Raw genomic sequence first — 22,590 nt, 5'->3', positions numbered from 1 at the left:
AGAAATTAACACAACTGACTAATGCACAAATCTTATGATGGGTTACTAAGTGTTAGCTTTATGCCAAAGCCTGCAATCATGCTTTGAAAACGTTTAATTGGGTTCTTGTATGGTCTACTTTCAGCACAGAATACACTTAAAAACTACTAATTTAGAGATCTGTTACACAGATGTCTTGTGAAATCATACGCTTATATTACCTTTGAGAACAAAGGCTGTCCTTTTATACCTTCAGTATCTACATACATTCAGCCGGTCATGTGGTGGAACTAGTACTTTAGACTAACAAACAGTGCCAGCACAATACACAATGTGTCACTGTTTCCCAATCTTCATTCCTAAACATGCCACCATCAGGCTTTTCACTGTGTCACCTGGGCTCCGTCAAAAGTGTCTACGTGTTCAAATCCAAGATGCAATAAGCGCAAATTAAATTCACATGGACAGAAAAACCTTGAACTCCAGGCAAACAGGTTGATATATGCAAGAGCTGTTCATTCTGCCAAATGATTTGTATTGTTGTATCATCTATTCCTGATATCTGTATAGCTCTGCCCAAAGCAAAGCCCCGTCTAGAAGGGAATATGACCTAGTCTTTCATTGTTGCATGTTCACTTTGACTTACAGGTTCCCTCCCTACTACCATCCTGTGACTGGACAATTAAAGGAAAGCAGGACACTGATAAACTTATCTCTCTGCTCCCCACCTATCACCATGTTCCTGTAGCATAACTGGCTCTTTGGGCTCATTCTCCTCTCTCTAAATTCTGCTGTCATATTGTACAATAGACTTCTAGGAACTGATACCAAGTCAAATTAAGCTATTTATACAAGGAAAAAGCAAGGGGATTATATATATATATATATATATATATATATATATTTAAAACTATGATACATCCACCATGCTGAGAAATTTCCAAGAACCAGACCTGAGAAAGATCAAATCTTTCACGAAGTTGGACAGGTGGCCACCCTTGTAAATCCTCCTTCTGTACATGGAAAGTAACAAGCTGATACTTGTCCAATAATTCATGTGATAGAAAACTGTTCATGATGGCAGTAAAGCATCTGCCTCTTTAGGATATTTCCTAATCATGTAGAAACAAAATCCTGAATATTGTATTGATCAGCTTGCACATGGCAGACACAATTCAATTTTCTGATGCCAATCACATTTCCATTTGCTGTGCAGAAAACAACAAATAAATGTCTAATTTATTAGTAGGATTGTATCAATGTTTCAGGTGCATCTATACAAACTTTGATCCAAATAACGTAGACCAATGTATGCACTGGTGCCTACATAACCAATTATTATTTGTATCCAAGTCAGGCAGATCCGCACACTACATATCTGCTAAACCATCTGACAGTCATCATGCTCATGAATTAGAATTATACAGGCATCTTCGGCCTTATTATTTTTTTTTATTCTTACATGTCCTAAAATAACTATCACTTTACTTGCAATTTGTGAACAACTGCTCCCTTTAACAGAAAATAGTTATTACTTATCTCTCTGGTTGGTGGGGACTATGAACTCTTCTGTCCTCCAGTGGTACAGCTAATAGCAAAAGTTTTGAAACTTACGAAAACATTGAATGCATCCTTCACCTGCTACACAACACAGATCATTAATGTCCACAGATGCACAAATTGGTGAGAAACACACACCCATGTAGCTGATTGATCAATGAAAAGGAAGCAATTGATAAGGTTATCCTTCTGCTCACTCTGCTTCAGCCAGCATGTCAAAATTTTAGCATGCATGCTCAACTGGCTCCTAGTATTGCCCCTCACTCCCTAAATTCTATCTATGGAATAGCTGCATTGTTACTGTAGGAGGGAAGGCAGTGCATTAAGACTATAGAACATCCCATTCCCCACAGAGTGAAGGTGTACTAAAGTCTACAAAGGAACCTAGGCAGGAAGAGAAGGCTGCGAGGGGCAATGAACAACATATGATTTCCAGAAGGACAAACTAATATTTATTTGCACCTATTGGACCTATATGAAAGTGATGTCAATAACAAACTTACCAGATCAATCTGTAGCAAGTAGGAGTTCATTGCTGGAGTTTACATACAATTTAAAAGGATGAAATACATTTTGCTTGTATGTTTATTGCAATTCTATGTCTTTTTATATTCTGGGAATCTATTCATTATTACTACAATAAGGTTTACATTCAGAACACTGCTTTCCACATCATGCACATGTAGCACATGTATACTAACACTACAACAAATACAATGTTACCTAAAGAAGGACTAAACTAAAAAAGTGAGGATTTGCTATGCTATAAGGAATACCTAGAAGTGTAATTAGATGTAATTTGTGATATGATTACGTCTATGATTTTGTATTATGCACTTCTTTTGCAAAAGAATAAATCCTTACAACTCTCAGGCTGCAGGTTGTTCTCCCCAAATCTCCAGCAACCAGATATAAAAATGTTTTATTTCAAATTAATAATTGGAGGCTCATTATACTACAAAGATAGTAATGATACGTTCTATACCAGAGATATATGCAGAAAGAATATGCACAAGGGGGCAGGGGATGCCAACCTTTGACTATCAATCAATATTCAACTAAAGGCAAAACATACACTAATGGAAGGAAAGCGGTCTAGTCTTGATGCACTGGATACATTACAATAACTATAACTCTACGTGCTTTATGGTAGATACAAGGAACTTGTCATTTCCTTTTTATATGCAGTTGTACAGTGGTATCATGCATCTTTGTTTTCAGTTTCTCAGTCTAGCAGAATTGGATTTGACTATATCCCTCTATCTTGTATACAATCATGAACAAATGTGATGCTAAGAAATCTACATTCTAAAAAGGAAACCATGTATATTTCACGTCTATTCTTTACACAAGGCAGTTCTAGTCCTATAAATGCATTGTTGTGTGAAGTACTGAAAGTGATACTATCTTTATTTGCACTAACAATTGCCGAAACCTCTCCATTGCTGAAACCTCTCCAGGAAAATGAACGTTTAGTACAAAAAAAGGATCATGTGCCTCAACTGTATTTGTCATCGATCTTCTTTTGTCTATTTAGAGATACAAACCAGTTATTAAAAAAAAAAAAAAAAAAAGGAGCAGAGAGGAAATCTTTAGCACGTGAACCCACCACACCTTAGAACAATGCTAATAAGCAGAGCCTTGTACATTTCCAAACACTATGTTCTTCATTTACTCCACCCTAGACCTTCCCTTTGCTATTTGGTAAAAACCAGTAGTATGGAACAGGGCCGTGATACAACTTTGTCCCTTTAATCGTGCTACATTATTATTTCCACTAAAGGACAATCACATGAACTCCCCCAGAAATAATGGTATGCTGCTGCCTGCATGGGCTGACACTGTCTGTGGCAAGGCTCCCAGGAGTTACGCAGCTTCTGCCCTTCAAATCTTGAAGGTCAATGAGATTAACCCCATGAGAGAAAACAGGCAGCTAAATACACATTGGAGTGTATAATGTCACACACATTTTGTAAAATACTACAGCACAGCAGTCATGCCAGGACACATAATGTAAATTGCAGGCAGGGCTACCCAATTATGCGTGCAAATTTGGACCCAGATGGAACACACATGCTGAATGCCTTAATTGGAACTGTAATAGGTCACTCCAGCATTTCTGTAGTTTATGCTCAGCCTATGAGAATAAATAGGACATGCAGCCTCCCCTTAAATAAAACATTATTTTCATATATGTAAAAATTGACATCTTTCGAGAACTTAAGTGGTGGAGAATGTGACACCAAGCATCTGTATAAGGACACCAACATAATAATCAAGCAACATGAATTCCTTTGCTTATTTTTTTCCATCCATTTTGTGTCTAAGGGTCGGAGGACTCCAAGTGTAATTCGAGGGAGGTGATACCTAATCTAAGCAGTGGCGGCACAGTAGATAAGGTCACACTAGGAACTTTACATCAACACTGAACTATTTTACACTTGGCCTTTCTCCATCATGCTCCATGTGGTGAAGGTCTCATTGAAACATTTGTTTTTGTCATTATAAAATATGCTGTGGCACGTGATTAATGCCTCCAGCCATTATGAGCTAGGAACAGGATGCTTACAATGGCTAATGAAAAGGTAGTTACGTACAGAAAAATTAACTGCTTCAACACTACTTCTCCCACAGTTGTTTAAGGCAACTTACCCTTCCCACCCTTGAGAAATCTTTGAAATAATTTGCAGGTCTCTGTGAATCTTTATCAAAACTAATTTTTAGGGAAAGTCAATGGGAAAACAGGCCTCTTAATTTGGTGGCCAGTGGAAAGAATGTAGCAAGGGTTGGCTAGTATACCCATTTTTATAGACATCTATAAACATCATTGAAGTTATGCAGCTGGCTCACCCAAGCAGTCTTGGCCCTAGAAATATGCAGGGATATCAAACATAATTAAAACATCATCAAAAATAATATTTATACACAAAAACACAAGTTATGTAAAAAAAAGAAAGGTACACACCACATACAAATTGTGGACTTTCCATTATACCTGAGCAGAAAAACATTAGATCTAGTCCTACAGATAAAGCTAATATATTTAAATAGAAAACACAAAAAAAAAATATTTGTAGATTTAATGATGTAGTATGTAAAAAGTGGGCAGATCTTTGATCTCAGAAGGTGATGCTGCTCTTCTTTTTTCATGTAAGTCTTTTGCAAACCTGCCCATTAGTCTCTGTGGTTTCCTTCCATTAACTGCTGGTTTGAAATCCCTCACAACATTTCAATAAAATTTAAACTTAGACTAGGATAGTCCATAACCATCCATTTCCTGATTTAAAGCCATGTCTTGTTGGATTTGTTTCAGATCATTATGTCGAAAGATCTATTTCTAGTTCAGCTTGAACTTGGGACAGATGGCCTTGCATTTTCATTCACTGTAAGAAACTTGATTACTAAAAGATGCCAAGGCCATGATTTAGCAAAGTAACCCCAAACTATACCAATTCCAACACTGTGCTTTATGGTTAACATAAGCGTCTTCTCCTTAATATAACCTAAATATAGCCTTGCTTTAATGCTTCTTGAATAACAAAGCCTTTTTACCTGGCATACCATCCATGCAGGTTAAATTGGTGCAACCTATGATTGTAAAGAAAACTTTGACACTACAGCAATTAAATAGTGTTTTGTGAAACTTCTTTTATTATCAGTGTGAGCTGTTAAATTTGCTTGACTGGCCTATCTGGGCAGATTATCGGTCATTTCAAATCTTAATCAATTGTAGTTTATTTCTCTTACAGTGGAGTGACTGATTTTCGATAATTTGTCAATACATTTAAACCCCTTGGCAGACTTATACACTTCCACAACCTTGGGCCTTAGATAGCTCTTTTGATCTCTAAATAATGACACCTAAATTGTCAAACCATAAAAAACACCTAAACATGGAATGCTGGTTCCACCAATATACCCCCTAGGGAAGTTCCTGTTATTATTGGGTCTTATTTACATTTTCTGCTGCAGGTTCCTTTGGTCCTGGTCAGATATTCTCATCTGAAGGGTAAATTAGCCGGGTTAAACCCCCACTAAACCTCTCATCAGACATTGCATGCCATGTGACTAGGAGTAGAGGGAGTTAAAAAAAAATGGTCCGGAGTGAACATGGTAGCTGCTATCCTTGCTTTGTTGCTGAAGGTGTAGGCTCCAAAGCTGGCAACCCTATTTCTTTATTTCTTTGCTCAGTAAGCCAATGACCTAGAACGGGTATCCTGGTACTTTACTTGTTCCAGGTCAATGACTTACCACGGTAGTAATGTAATAGTAAGGATGACTACACCTTAAAAATTAGCAAGCAGAGGAAACTCCTATATTTTTATCCTAAAAGGTTTGATCCAACACTGACATCTTAACATTTACATATCTTACAATGTCATTATTTGATTATTCACTGGTTTGTGCTGCACCCATGAGATTCTGGGATTTTGTTATATATATATATATATATATATATATATATATATATATATATATATATATTGAAGAATGCAGCAAACATGGGCAGTAACATATCTATCTGGAAAATATGTCAGCTACCAGGGAGCTCTCAATGGTTCAATGCTGCCTAGCTGATAGGCTGGTCCAATGGTATCAGCAATTTCTGCATCCAAAAGAAGTATGCAAATCAGGAGTTCTGACTTCACACTAACTTGTTCTGGTTCAGTGACTTGGAAAATGTTAAAGCTAACAGGGAATTAACTATGAATTATTTTAGGAGATCATCAACAACAAATTCCATATTCTTCTCTGTGCAAGATTCTTTTAACAGTAGAGTAGAGCTACGTACACACTTCCAATTATTATCGTTGGTAAACGAACGACGAACGATCCTGCACGATATCTGCGAACGATCGTATAGCACCGATCCTGTACATACAGATAACGACACGATCGTTCGTAGATATTGTACACACAATAGATGCGATCGTTTGAACGATACAGGAAGTTACGTGCACCACAGGAACGTTCGTTCATCACGCATGCTCAGACCATGGACAATCAATGAACGATCGTACACACGAACGATGGTCAACGATCGTCGTCCAATCTGATCCGCCGGTCCGGTCGTTCATTTCCAACGACTTTCCTCGTTCGTCTGCGTCGTTGGTTACTTTTTTTACGAACGATTTTTGCCCAATCGATCGTTCGTTCGTCGTTCATTTTGAACGATAAAAATTGGAAGTGTGTACGCAGCTTAGGTCTTGTTTAGTAAAAGTTTGCTGAATCCCATATGTACAAACACTTGCAAAGATTTCAGCCAGCTTCCAACCACTTGAGCTTCCTAAGCACCCTTCAGCTCCAGTTTGAAATGTAGTATCCCTCAACGTCAGACTTCACTAAATGCAGAGTAAAAGTGCAAATCACCAAGTCTTTATGCTTGTTCCAAATTATTAGAATTCAAAGGTTGCTAAACCACAATATTTACATTAAGTACCAATCTAATAATAAAACATAAAAGTACCTGTACTTCTATCACAACATCTGGGGTATGTTGTGATAGAAAACTAACAGTGCTAACACTGCCTTGTGTTATAAGGACAAGAGGAGCTGGAATACAATTATATTTTAAAAAACTGATAGTAAGATTTAGCATTAAAAAGAGACCACTTCACAAATGCAAATAATACATATAGGGCTTTTGAGGGAATGTCAGATGCCCTGTTTTACAAATAGAGCCCAAAGAATTTAAAAAAGGAACACTAGAGCCTTATTACACATAATGTAACTTATTCATAAGATTTATTACACATTGAGTTACACAAACGTTGAAATAAGATAAGCTGAAAAGCTTATTTATCCAATAGAAATATTTTGTTAACAGTTACACAGGGCTACAATAGATCCTTTTCCTGTTTGTAAGTGTAGAGAGAAAGGGTGACGGTTTTACTGATAAAAAGTTTTATTGAGTGCCGATTTTTAAGTGCAGTAACAAACTCAGGTCAAACTGGAACAAAGTTTCTGATTGGCTAATATGGTAGTATGCAGCAAGTAAAGCCTACCTATTGTCAGAACTGCATGCTTGTTCTAGTTTAGACACTCAGAAAGGTGATCAAATACCAACCAGCAGTAAGGTAATTAAAAGCAGCATATATTTGTTTTTAAATAATATATATGAGGATAATGCATCCTGTGGGGACAAACCAGCTTTTGTTGTGAAAGATATAGGGACACATTTAAACATTTTCTATTTCAAATTAAGTGCACATATTCCCGTAAAATCAATTCGAATGGGACTGATATCCATGTGTTTGCCCTTGAAGAATTTGTTTCATCTGCATGCTAAGTACTCCCTATTGTTCCAGGGCTTCTTTGAGTATCTTCTAACCAGAGGACCACTGTTATTTCAATAGAAATTGAAATCATTGCTCCCTAAAGTGTTTTTTTACTTTTTTTGAGAAAAGAAAGTCCCTGATTTTATCACAACAGCCTCTAGAAAACTGAAGTTCTACCCACCAAACTAGTTTTAGTTCTCTGAATGCAGGGAAAATAAAAATCAGGTTCTCCTTGTAATTCCCTAAGCAAGACAACGCTGTGCAAATAGATATGCACTGCATACTGATTTCAGAGAATGCACTTGTCCTTCAATTGCACCAATTTGCTGTGCGAATGAAGTAAAACAAGTGTAACAAGACTGATTATGGTATGCAGCCATTCAAACCAGGACTGGTCTTATCTAGAACAAACTGTACATGAATCTCGAATAAATACACAATTTGCTTCAGGCGGCACACATATCTAACCCAGCCTCGCCTCTGTCACTGAATTCTGCCCAGCATTACGGCTGGCATGTAACAAGGGAAAGCATGCTGCAGGGGGAATTTCATGTCATCGTTCTCATGCTGTTCCTAATGAAAGCATGGAAAATACCCTGAACATTGTTTCTAAAGCCTATATTTGTAATTATTTACATGCTAAACATTTATTATTATAAACATCTTATTATATATCTTGGTATATGTATTAGAATCATCTTGAGAAACAGAGGTCACCCAGAACACACTCTTCCATCCATCTTTGCATTATAATTGCATAGGGCGAGAGTCTCTGCAACAGGAAGAAATCTTCTATACTGGGCCAATCAAGCCACATATATGCTATTCTGGTAAAAGGGTTAAAGCTTTGTACACACCTTAGATAATCATGATTCAAAATAAATGATTACTGACATATCGTTACATAAGAATTTCTTAAAAAAGGAAAACGTGTCCCATAGCATTGCTTCCACCCCGATGGATTTGCTTTGGATTTATCCATCACTCTCTATTATGTGTACAGATGTCATTAGACAATGAACGATCAGCTATACAACCATGCATGTATGGCTTGTGATCTTTAAATGGTTCGCTACATCAGTATGCTGAGCTTTGTGAATAATCACATTGTTGGTGTATGTACAGCAGCGTCAGAGGATATATACTTCTTGGCGAATGCGCGTTCATTGAAGATCCCTTGTTTAGAACTCACAAAAAACTGAGATAACAGATTTAGGTGAACTGACTCTTTAAACATATTTTTTTTCCAAGCATACAGAAACAGTAAGATGGCTACATCAATCCCTGTTTTCTCGTCTTCTTTTACACACCTTCGGAGAGGTTGTCAGGGTGAAACTAAATGGTAATATACAGACTTCACACATTTTACTAACACAATCTATTTCTTCATTCACATGAAAGTGTCTTTCAACATGTGAAAAGAAGGATGAAAAAAAAGTGTGTGTTGGTGGGGAGTTTCTGCATTTGATGTATAATTAATAAGTTAACGTTCATGCCATAAGTATTTCAGTATCATTGCCTAAATACATACAGTAATGTGTAAACCATGTTACAGGGCATCTATGGCATAATTTACCATGCAAAACATAACACTAATTTGACCGAGCCCTTAACTGTGATTAATAGGCATCTACTGCATTCAGTGCAGGTATACACAAATCATCTGGAAAACAATAGCAATCCAGTGTCCTTTTTATAGGACTAATAGCGCAAGGTCATATGGGCAGCTCCTTTCATGAATTAGCTCAGACAGAAATCAATAGACTATTCCCAAGAGCTTCTGGAGTGCTGACATCACCGCCTACATACATCCCCAATCATGCAAAAAGGTAAGAAATGGAAGCTTTGTGCATGGTATCGTTACAGGCTTTTCATGCATAACCAAAGGAATAAAGGCAAGTAATGAATATTCATTGTTGTTCTGACGTACATACATAAATACAGATATTTATATATAAAATATTTATGTATATTAAGTATATAATAATAAATACGGTGGACAATAGCCATCTGTTGATATTATGGTGCATGCAAAATGGATTCAGCCTTAGGATCCAAAATATCGAAAAGGAATAGCCCGGGATTTGCAGCACCAATAGATGTGTTTTACAACAAGGCAATAATTATAAAGATGTGATCATCTCCCTCTATTATATATATATATAAATACACATATACATTAGCAGCAATTCTAGAACAAAGACCAACCAGGAAACAAGGTGACCTCTAAATATTATAGAATCACTGCAACCTGTAATGGTTTTAAATACAAGCCAATAAATGTTATATAAAGAATAGAACATTTTTATACCAGTTATACATAATTACTAGAAAAACAACGAACCACAATTTCCAAGAAATGCAAAGGGAAACCGCTAATAAGACTACCACCGTGTGGCTTGCACCCACCCCACATTGGTGGCGCTGGTAATCCCAGGGATGATGGGCCACTGGCACCTAACCCATCAACCTTGGTGAGACATTTGCCTGTCTATGGCTGATCTATATGGATTTTATAAAAAATATGTCAGAAAATATATAAATCTTCATGCAAGTTTGGAGAGAGTATGACCTGTACAATACATTGTGATTGCAGTAAGTGAAATATAATTGTGTCTCCTATTGTGTGTGACTTTCCCCACTGCCTAGATTGTAAGCTCTTCGGCGCAGGGTCCTCTTCTCCGCCTGTGTCACTGGCTGTCATTTGCAACCCCTATCTTTGTACAGCGCTGCGTAATATGTTGGCGCTATATAAATCCTGTTTATTAATAATAAGTGGAGTCTGTGCTGTATTTGGTGCAATCGGTGTGTCATGGAGGATGATGTGTGAGGTGTGTTGTGACTACACGTGGGCACAGTGTACAGTGGGCGTGGCTACAGCTTGTTTGTGAGTGTGGCTCCAGCAATGTGGGCGGGGCTATGTGGATGTGGGCGGGGCTGTTCTTTTTCTAGAATATACATTGTTTATGTTGGTGTATGTGCAGGTTGTGCAGTGTGTTGCTGGGGAGATCCATGGGGCAGTATGGTGCCCGTATTCTCATGCCAGGCTATGTAGATAAGGCTGAGCCCTATACACAGTGACATTACAAGGACGAGGAGCCGCCTGCACCCTAAATGTCATTCTACGTACAGGGAATGCACAGGAAAGGACATGCAATGTACGCACAGACATCTGCTCCATCACAACAAGACACACATCTGTCACACAATACACTGTGTATACCAGGGGCCACCATCATAGGGCCACACACCAGACCATCAACATACCTGCACACACAATGTAACCCGGAGGGACACTTACTGTGTTCTGGGGCTGTCTCTGCACACTGTATGTGTCCTCTTGGATCCTCTCTGCACAGCTGTCTGATAGATCTGAGAGACACCCAGACAAAGGCACATAGACACTCCCAGAGAGAGAGACAGCCGGGGGCGGGGCTACAAGGGGAGGGGCTGAGAGAGACTGCTATGAGACGGAGGGGGGGCCTAGAAACGGCTGACAGAGAGAGTGCAGGCGGGAATGTCAATGAAGAAATGCAAGCAGCCCGCAGGCTGAGGCAGCTTCATAGCCCGGACTTACATGCTGGGTGACTCAGGAGACCCCAATCCCTGCCTGCACCCCTCATTGTCATTGTGTCTGATGGTAAACAGGAACACCTCATGAATGTAAAGCGCTCTAAATAAAAATATTTATTGCTGTATTGTCCAAAATATCATCAGGTTACACAATATTTAGATTATTTTTCTCAGTTTTTAAATGTATTCACATATCCAGGTCTAGTAATTGACTCATATAGGCTGCAGATGGTCAGATACATAAGATAATGATTCAAAAAGTTCTCTCAGCTTTGGTGAAGTCCTCAATTAGAACCTTACAATTGCAAGCAGGTGGGTTCTTTATCACTGAAGGGTACAGCTATGGGTCTGATTTATTAAAGCTTTCCAAGGTTATTAAAGGCTCTCTGGACAGGGTACACTTTCATTAGTAAAGTTAGGTGATCCAGCAAACCTGGAATGGATTTCTTCAAAGTCATTTGCTATTTTCAAGCAAATGTTTTGAATCCTGGACTAGATCCATTCCAGGTTTGCTGGATCACCCGGCTTCACTGATGAAAGTGTATTTTCCCCAGCCTTGGAGAGCTTTAATAAATCAGACCTAATGTCTTCTGAAATAATGCAAACTTTCTTTTCTGCTTGCAAAATGTACAGTGCACATGCGAACCCCACATAGCTGGGTGCCAGGCATGAATAATGTTATTATTGGCCTGGCCAATCATAATGGCTGCGGAACACAAACCCAGTAAACCACTGGATTAAGAGTTTTTTTCTCCATCGCAGCCAGCACTACATTTAATAATGGCTGCTGTCAAACAATAGGGGGGCAGTGACATCCCTGCCTCTGCCATGGGACACTGCTCAGGGCTAGGTGTAGGAGTCCTGGCAAGGTAAGTATCAGTTGTCACTTTGCCCCAAGCACCTTCAGCTCCAGTTTGTGGATAAAAAATACAGATCTTATTGGGAATGTTGGATGTCACTTTATACAGACTGTCAGCTGTCTTTAGGCTTCATCACTACCTGATAGAAGCCTTTTTAAAGTGACTTTCAACACTCCTGTTCTGTGTTAAATATTCCCACACTGGGAAACTGGTCATTTCTGGGCCCATTTAGCCCTGCCATTTCAATAATAAATGGTTAGCCAGGGCACCAGAAAGGACTTCAAATCTGCTGCAGAGCACCACAACACGCTGTACTAGAAAGGTCAAAATGGGCCTTAAAAACTTCAACATAGGCTCAAGGTATATAGTAAAGCTTTGTGAACAATGCTGCACACAAGAATTTGTAGGACTGGTAAACTGCAGCCTGCTTCATGGGGTAGCATTAATGATCAATGTATCCCTAAACTGAAACAAAAGAGTTGTTCAAGAGTGCTGAAGGGTTTTTAGGATCTATAAAAGATGTGCACATACAACCACACACCCTGATGACATGAGGATAAGAAGTGAAAAGTTGTCACAGAACCTCGTTTCTTTTTTAGTCTTGCCATCAGTGGTATGGAACAGAATGTGCATATACACTGGCTTCAAGTCAGCTAGGGTGATCCACAAACATTACCCCCTTCTGTTTTGTGTCTGGTGCCAGATCTGAGACAAACTAGTGTTAGATTAAAAAAGCCAATCATATACAAAGGAAATTCCTTTTTTCTTCTTGGCTCGATCTGATGTTTAAACAGAATTTTGCTTGACAAACTTTAGTACATTAATATTATCCAGAAAGTGCACAAAATGGCAAAGCATGTTAAATATTTGTGGCTAAGTCCTAGAATGATAATACCACTCAGAGCAAAGTGACATCACTTCCTGACAGCCCACCAGCCCAGCAAAGTGTAATCTTCTATCATCACCTCCTTTGCTCTATTGGAACTGTTACTGTAAAGGTGTATGGCTTCCAAGTAATAGGGAGCATGGGACCTACCAATGTGCTAAAAGTTAGACTGTTTAAGCTGAAACATTGATTGCTGGCATATTTAGGCATAAGGTTTCATTACCAATCAAGTGAAAAGTGCCTCACTGTAGAATATTGTTTGGAGGATTCCCTTGCTGTAACTTGTTCTTTGTCATGGAGAAAGGCTTATGGAGCATACTGCTATGTATATCCTATAAGTAAATATTGACATGGCACCGACTTTTTTGAAGGACCTGTACTGATATCTGGGGGTGGTAGTCAGCATATGCCTTCTATTCCTTATTTATTCTTTTTGCAGAATCTCCACAAAGGAAATAGTCCAGTTGGGAGGAGAATGCTAGCTGCAAAAATGCAGTGCATTAAATGCTCTTCTACATGCAGTGCAATGCGATCACCTACTTTAAACTGCAGTGATCCACAAAAAACATAATAATGAAAATACCAGACCTACACACATCCAGCAAACTAGATGGGACAATAAGCTAGACTGTGCTGCCAAAAAAAAGTTTAAAGTAATAAAGTATTAATTTGTGATCTGTGTTCACAGAAGTCCACAAATCAAGTCAGCAAAAAATATATACAGACACATTGCATTGCATTTACTGCTCATATGAACCAATCATGTAATGTAAAGTGATCCTATAAAAAGCACAAAGAATTTGCCAGCTGATGAGCAAAAAAATATTTTTTAATGCTAGCTCTGTGCATTTCTTCAGAAATTGTACTGGTTAGAAACTTATAAAAGTCTGCTTTCTCGTCAGTGCTCGGTGTGGACACATTATGGTGTATATCAGCCATTCTCAATCAGGGCTCCATGGACTTCTGGAGTTCCTCAAGATATTGATACAGGTTCCGTGAGCTGTGGCTGATTGGCCTTCTTCGTGATGGTGCCTGTATAATTCCTGGACCAACACTACCTAACAAAGCCAGTGGCATCAGACCAATAATTCTTTTAGGTGTCTGTAGCCAGTGTAAGGTGTCAGAATGCCCCTGATGTTGGCATTTGTCCCACTAACATTGTACCCCAATGAACTGTATTTAAAAAAAGGTTCTACAAGACCTGATATTTGTTGCAAAGCTTAGTCTTTCTCAGTCGAAGCATGAACTACACAGGCAAAGCTTAGTTTTTTTCTGTACGTAAGCTATTTTACGCTTAGTAACAAAGGGAGTCATAAGAGTGTGTTTTTAATACATGCCAAGTCCTCTCTGGATCCTGGTGCTTGAGAAATGCAATTAGACAGATGGAGTAATATACATGGGAGCTTAGTGATGTGTTTGCTCCATACTGTATTAGTTACACACTTTATCTGTTCTGTCTATATCTGTGGACCTGTTTTTCTATAAACACAAGTGAAACTTGTGACATCAACAAAATAATTTATTCTGTAGATCTTAGGCTCATTGTTTTTCTATGTAATTTAAAGAGAGATTTCATTCAGAATAGTGGGTACAGTAACAGATATTTCATGTTCATGGAAATGAATAGTAATACATAACTACACTTGTGCGTTAGCATATCTAACCCGTGGATGTATTAAAAGCTTTTCTGACAGTTTGCATAGTACCATGCATAACTGCTTAGTAAAAGGCAAATAATACCACTGCACATAGGTGGGAAAGGAGCTGCACCCCACATTCTTATCAGTTGTTTTTGAATGCATTTCTTTCTATGTTGCATTTTTAGTACCCTTTAATGCTCAAAAATTGTCTTTGGCCCCTTTCCCACTTGGAATCTCTGTTGCTTCCTGATCTCCCCCATCACATTAGATCAATAGGTAGGCAGGTAGGGTGAAACTGCAATAAATCTTTAAATATTCATACACACATATTTATATATATATATTGCTTTACATTGAGGATTTTGTCTCCAATAACCATTACTTATGTATGTTTTCATTATATAATCAGTTCTGTGACATAGTTGCTTTGGATGTGAAAAAATCTACACTGGTAAAGTTCATGAAGTTTTGAAGTCTCAAACATTTTTCAATCCGGCCCATAGTCTTGCTATATGAGTTCAGAAAACAGATGTCTACATATTTATGCAATTTGTTTCAGTAGACATATCATAAACAGATTGTATTCATGTTGACATTTCAGTACAGAACAGAGAACCAGTCAGTTATATGGAGTTGTATAGGCTTCAGTGAAAGGCGATGCCTATATGTTTAAGAGAAGTGAATCTACTGGCAGAACACAGAGCACTTGCCAAGGAATCTGTGAAAGTGACAGAGTGAGCTGGGACAAAGATATGCCTGTGCTGAGCTCTCTCTCAGGCCTCTTGGAGGCCTTCACCTGACTGTGCTTTTTCATGAAGTGTTCTCTTGATATTCTTCACAGATTGCCATCTTTCCCATGTCTCTTACTTGACAAACCTGTATGTCTCAATAACAGGTGTGCCATTCCCAGAATGCTCTGCAGCCTTGGGGTCCTTATGTCTGATCATGCTTGTTAGCAGCTCTTTTTGGCACAGAAACCTAATATGCATTTATACAAAAAAAAAAATAAATGGTAACAATCGGCAGTAGGAATTTCTCACTACACTTATTTTCTGCTAATTTAGGGTATAATGCTTGATTTTTAAAGCTGACCTCTAGGCAAGCATGAAAGACAAAATATTTATGCAGATCTATAATAATGAACATATCCTCAAATGTACAGGGCAGTATCGGGTACTAACAGGACCAGCAAGTTTTTTTGTGCATTTAGAACGTTTTAAAAAACAAAACAGTCAACATACAGATGTATAAAAGAAAAGATCTTCCTTAGGGTTTACACACAGCTTGGAACCTATTCAGATCTCTGCAATTGTGTTTTAGTTTTCTTTTGCAGTTTTGGTGCATTTTCAAAGGCAGCATGGTAATACAAGGATGGTTCCTTATTACCGTGGCCTAAAAATGCTAAAACAACTCAAAAAAATGTAGTACATATGTCTTTGTTTTATTTTGTTTTTTTGAGGCAATAAACCAGCCTCAACTTTACCATTGGGTATATTGCCTCTTACATTATTGGCCGGTGGGAATAATCCCACCCCTACAGATACCCAAATGAACTATTGGTCTCAGTGGTAACTGACCTGAGAGGAACAAATTGGTCACCGCTCCAGGAACCCTAGGGTTCCATGTAACCTTGGTCGAAAAACATGTCTATAGTCTATGGCAGGGGTGCCCAACAGCTGGATCGCAATCTACCAGTAGATCTCAAAGGCAACAAGAGTAGATTGCGGAGCCCTGCCTTTCAAAATGAACTATATTGCGCATTAGTTCATAAGTCCAAGTTTTTATTGTTGGTAGATCATTTTGACTTGGTCGTTTTAAAAGTAACTCGCAAGCCAAAAAAGTATGGGCACCCCTGGTCTATGGCCTCCTAGTGCATTCAAATTGACAGAGAATGCCCAGGACCTACTTTAAAAGTTTCCTGCAGTGGATCACAATGCATTAATGTCTTTCTTTAGAATTGCTTTATCATACCATTTTGAGACACAACAATATGAATAGGCCCCTGAAGTTACATTTAATGTAGTGTACTTCTGAGTACAGTAGTACTACATTTGCTATCTATGCTATGGTAAACAATATCCAACAAATCTAATTTGATTGGTGTCAATTCAGAGGACGATGATCTGCATTTATCAGTTTGTTTTACCTAACAACATTAAGCACAATGCAAGATAAGTTTTGTTTTTTATTGCTTTAGGATATTGTTCTTTGCCTTAAAGGAAAATGACAAAATAGTTACATAGTAAGGTTGAAAAAGACACAGGTCCATCAAGTTCAACCACTACGAAAATAAACATTAAAAGAAACCAGCATATTCCAGATACAACCATATATGTAGTTACAAAACAATAGTTTGTAAACATGGAGCAGTTCTTCAGTAATTAAACAAAATGTTTCCATTAGCCTGTCAGGGCCTGATAATATGTTACAATGTACTACAAAGTTCCTTTCATGGAAGCCATATTGATTAATTTTTTTTTTGATGGATCCAGACAGAGGAAACTGGCAACATCTGTTCAATGCAGTGTTAAAGGCATAAAATTTAACATACAGTAAGTAGTCCCTTTATCTAAAAGTGTAACCACTGAACAAAACAGAAAGTCACATTGTCTACTGTGCTTCCTCTTTGGTCTAAAAAAGCAAACTTAAACTGACTCAATGGAACCATTTTGGAGTCTTTTCTTTCTGAACACATAAACATTGATTTACTAAAAGGAATAGCTAAAATTTTAGAGGGATAGTTTCAGGTTTTCTAAACTCTAATTCAAAAATCGACATGTGACTAAGAAGAAACAAAATACAAAAAAATGATTACAGTTTGCATTTCGAGATTTGGTGGTTCCTCTTATAAATATGCTGATCTAAGCACTGGCTCATGAGAGATATTGTGCTAAAAACAGTGCCGATGTTTTTTTCCAAAGTGTGTCCACCATCCTATTGATGACTTCAATGAGAAGTGAATACGAAGATTTTGTGAAATATAAAAAGTAGAGGGAATTCCCTCAGAAACAGAAAACTGCATCTGCCATCCTCCCAACAATATCTAAGGAATGTAGAATACTCTGAATCCAGCTAAGAAAATGCTGCCAGTAGTGTGCTGAAGTGTCCATTTGCAAGATATGGGTTACTCAGTATTCCCTAGAAAATGTCACCCCGATGATAATATGTTTTGCTCTTTCATTTTGCTTCAGAAAAGGAGAAGAGGACAAAGGTGAACAGGGCATATGGTATGGAGTAGTCTGGAGTTTCTCAGCTTAATATATAGATGTACCAGTACAAAGCACTGTTTTGAAGCACATGTGACTACTCTTCTAAACCAGTATTTCTCATCCAAGGTTTTGTGGAACCCTACAGTTCCTCAAGAAGTTGGTAAAGGTTTCTTGAGCAATGAGTAGTTTTTGCTTCTCAGGTCTGCTTAAGTGCTTAAGTCACTGTCAATATAGTGGATATAGTAATTATAGAAGGGGTTCCCTGAGGACCTGAAATGCGTTTCCATGTTAAAAAAGCAGAGAATGATAGTCCTAGTCATTGCCTTAGGTATACTAATTGCATGAACCTTTTTTTTAAAAGTTACTTGTAAATAAGTAAATTCATTCTTTGGACTGCGGAACTGAAAACTGGTCCTGCATTTGTAGTTGAACTGTTTGTTGTAACACTGGATTATATTTCTGTGCCTGTTTCCTCTACTTGTTTAATTTGGCTCGTTTTCTCTCCCTAGGGCTGTCAACAGGGCCATGCGAGATGGCTGTGGTCACAACCTCTCTAAACGAGACTGCACCTGTAGCTTGAATCCAAGAGTATGCGGGTGTGGCAAAGTAATGAATGTCAAAAGCGATCTCACAGAACCATCTACAATCACTGACTTTTCCTGCTTTTAGCATTTGAAGATTTTCTACTTGTCTTGTATTTTAACCATCCTAAGTTTGACAGCCAGACATCTAGCATTTCCAGAAGGTGGTCGGCAATAGCAGCTCACAATCTTTTTCCTTTACATCTTTATGTCCTTAAATACAACCCAACCCATCAAATATCATGTTTCAACAGCTGAGAATGGGCACAATGGCAGATTTATTTTTTGTGGTTGGTTGCAAAGGGTTACAACACAACATTACTTATTGAACCTAGTAAAAGGTTTACCTTGGTTTTTATATTGATACCCCAGGTTCAGAGAAAAAAGCTCCTTCCATGTAATTACCCCTGCAATGAGTACTTTATTTTTATTCCCTCCTTCACCACACACTTTCCTCTTTGTCTCATTATCACTCTCTCCCCCTTTCTTCTTTTCTGGCTGCATTCCTTCTTGTTATTTTCCAACTGTGAAATCTTGGCTTTCAACACAAAAGAGACAGTTTGGAAGGAAGCAGAAGAAAGAGAGAGAGAAAGGAGAGGTTAGAAAGAGAGGCACAGATGTGTTTTCATGGGATTTCTCACCTGAGAAAACAGGTCTTGAGTAACAAACTTGGTTTTCCTTGGTTAATCTTCTCACGCCGGGATTCTCTCAGGCAAATTTATCTTTAAACGTATTTAAATATGCTTCTTTTCTAATATTCTAGGAGCAACTCTCTTCCTTTTGATTGGCTAATTGTCAGTTACTTGCATTATTATTTTGTCCACTCTTTATTCACATCATTACTGCAAACTCAATGTCAATGTTTCCAGTGTCCATTTTCCAAAAGACAAACACCAAGAAGCGTGGACGGAGAATCAGTATTACTCTCATGAACATCTTCTAGAGCTGTGAAAGCATAGGGACACAACTAGTATAAGAGAGGTTGGTTCTGTGAGCAAATGGGGCTGTTGTTGCCTCAAGGCATTCTGTTTATGGATTTCCAATAGGACCCTGATGTATGTCAGGGACAGGGAGTGACGTGCACACACAGACATTGGACGGCAGTAAAGCACTGACCCTGATTAACATAAAGGGACACATGAAATAACTACCATCTGTAGAAATTATATGCAACTAATGTAGAATGTATACATTCGTTTTGAAGCAAAAAAACAAAAGGACAAAGTAAAGCCTGTAGACAATAAATGCCTGCCATCTGGTACTTGCAAGCAGGGCCTACCTTGGATTCCACAACACCCTGTGTGATATTTTAGTTTTTTACCCACCCCCCCTGGCGTGTGTACAGTGCCGGTTGTCCATCGTCCGAATGACCGTCCTGGCAGATCCACGGACGATGGACGACGAATGATCCCAATGCAAGAGAAGGGGGAGAGCACACAGCGGGGTGTCGCTCTGTCATTCTCCCCCTCCCCATTGAGCAGATACCCCACGGTGCTGTATGTACAGCATTCGTTCATGCATCGTGCAGTGCTTAGTCGTTGGAAAAAATCGTGAAATCGTGATCCTTTCCAATGTAATGAGATCGAAAGATATAGTAAATATAGCAATGGTTTCCTAAAGACCTGAAAGTTATTTCAAAGGGTTTTGCCATGTTAAAAAGGTTGAGTGCCGATCTAATGGTTATCTCTAGGAAAAGTCTCTAGGGTATCTGAACATGATAGAAGGTCTGCTTGGCCTAGAAGCAACATTTACTAAGAAAAAAGTAACCACTACAAAAAGCACTGGTTGGTAAAACTGGAAAATGATGCAGACATGCATATGTGCTCAACAATTGCATATTTTTATGCACAAGCTGCTTAAAATAGATAAGAGAAAAGATAAAATTGATACTTAACCTAGGTGGAGTGTACTTACATGAGCATATAAGTGGACATGGATGGAAAAAATACAACATTTATCATCTTTTAACACCTGTGAAAATGTACTGTGCAAAGAAGGTGCAACCTACACCTTAAAGACACCCTGTCAAGGCCAACCATTTTACCAGAAATCTTCTTAGAAGATTATATGTGTGTGTATAACATATTTCATGCCATTCCCTTGTGTGGACAATTACATGCCCTGGGAGTGCTTCCAATGGATATGATGTTAGCATCCCCAACAGGCTCAGAACTGTCACTCAAGTAAAGCTCTATATGATTCCCCTGACAGCTACATAAAAGATTATCTAGGGAGGTAAAAGTAAGCATTTATAGTACTTGATTTTTCTGTGCTTAACCCACTTCTTCTTTTTATAGAGGAACAAGTGCCTCTGCCATTTTCCTAAATGCTCCTCTTTTAACTTTGGGGAATGACTACGGAATATCCAAACACTCTTTCTATAAGCTAAGTCTGTTTTTCCTGTCTGTGGCAAACACTAAAATCCACTTTCAGATAACTATTATGCAGATGCACTTAGCGTGGATAACTTTTTCTTGCCATTGCCAGACAGCAGAATTTGTTGGAAGACTGTCAATAGCTTTGTGTGTTTATATGGGGGTATCTTTCTGTTTTTTCTGCTGTCTGTAATATTTAGGGTCTGTCTCTTTCAGTATGTAGCTACAGTCAGAGGGCCTCTATCTGTCTCTTTTAATTCCGCCCTCTCTTAACAGTCTTTCCCTTGACTTTCACAACAAGTAACACAGGGAATGGTGCCAGAACTCTTAAATCTAGGACAGAAGAGGAGGGTGTGAGGGGGTCAGTTAGGTGAGGGCATAAAAGAGAAGGGGAGGTAGAGAGAAGGGTTGAAAAAGGAGGGGCAGATGGGGAGAGGAACACAGCAGAGAGACAAACAACATGCTCACCCCCCACAGAACAGTGAGTTCAAGCACATCAGTGAGTCTAGATAGATGTTTGCTACTGTGTCCCCTAGTCATACTGAGCCCTGGAATGCATACTCAACAGTCAGTGCACACTACAGTGCCAACTATAGCCTCTGACATCTATGGGGATTGTTCTGCAAGGGTGATGTAACATTGAAGAATTTTAAAATTCATCATACTCAGGGCTTAGTATATTATTTGCCAACAGCTGTAGGAATTGGTAACATTTTAGGATCCTGATCGATTGTTTCTTGTGCCCTGTTTTAATTTGTTTATATTTTTGCAAGCATTTCTCATATCGAAATAAGGCATAAAAAAGACAAATGTCCCATAGTAACAAACAATCTCACTGAAATATTATATTCAATTGCAATAGTGAAATAATTTCTTAAATCATTTCAAGTGGGACTAATATACACTATTCAGTGCATTCAAACAAACACAAAAAAACATCTTCAACCCTCTCATTTGCTTTCATTTAAATACGAGGGTTTGACACGTCTTTGGTTTTTGGACTGTCAACTGAACCTCTGGCCTCATTTCCTCCTATATTCAGTGCAATGCAGTTCATATGCAGGGGAATCAGGCATTGCACAGAGAGATATGTCTAATGTTCCCACTTGCAGTATGTATTGTGCTGCAATACCTTTTGTGAAAGCGCTGCAGCTTGAATGTGGCTGTGCATTGCAATGCACTGTGGTATTAAACATGGCAATGCACTGTTCTGTAGTGTGAAGGAGGCCCTAATGTGTGGCATGATGCAGCACATGTTGTATGTGTTATAAAGGCCATGTCTAGTTACACCCTGCAGTGTATACATTGCATCTGACACTTAGTGTACTATGCATGCAAAATAATATGTGCAACAGTAGGGAAATACTTACACTGAATCACAAAAAAATAAATATTGTCGGCTACTTGGTCCAAGTGTCCTATACTAAATTAAGTGCACTGAATCCAAATCTGAAGTCCGTTTCTGCCTAGGACGTCAGGATCCTAAGTTAAGTACGCGTAAAGATGCGATTAGCTACATTCTCTCGTTAAGTTATTATGTAATCTCTATACATAACTAACTTTTGCCTCAAAGTTTCATGACATTACAAAAATGTAGTTTTATGTTGCAACAACATATACAATTACACATAATTCACCTGAGTCCTTGT

The 22,590-nt window shown here is 38.4% G+C and overlaps 1 protein-coding gene across 2 annotated transcripts in view; it reads right to left on the bottom strand.

The window, feature by feature from the left end:
* The window catches only part of NDRG2 (NDRG family member 2), a 32,490-nt gene extending 21,239 nt beyond the window's left edge, over nucleotides 1–11,251 (bottom strand). Inside the window, exon 1 of one of the 2 annotated variants that reach the window (XM_072415240.1) lies at nucleotides 11,119–11,251. The gene's annotated coding sequence lies outside the window, so the exon portion shown is untranslated. The remainder of the gene's footprint in view (nucleotides 1–11,118) is intronic. The other variant, XM_072415241.1, reaches the window with a different exon arrangement.
* Between the last annotated feature and the right edge of the window lie 11,339 nt (nucleotides 11,252–22,590).

Source organism: Pyxicephalus adspersus, chromosome 6 (assembly GCF_032062135.1).
Source record: "Pyxicephalus adspersus chromosome 6, UCB_Pads_2.0, whole genome shotgun sequence".
In the NCBI taxonomy this organism is placed as follows: Eukaryota; Metazoa; Chordata; class Amphibia; order Anura; family Pyxicephalidae; genus Pyxicephalus; species Pyxicephalus adspersus.
The sequence above is the reverse complement of the archived record's forward strand: the minus strand, read 5'-3'. Positions and strand labels throughout refer to the sequence as shown.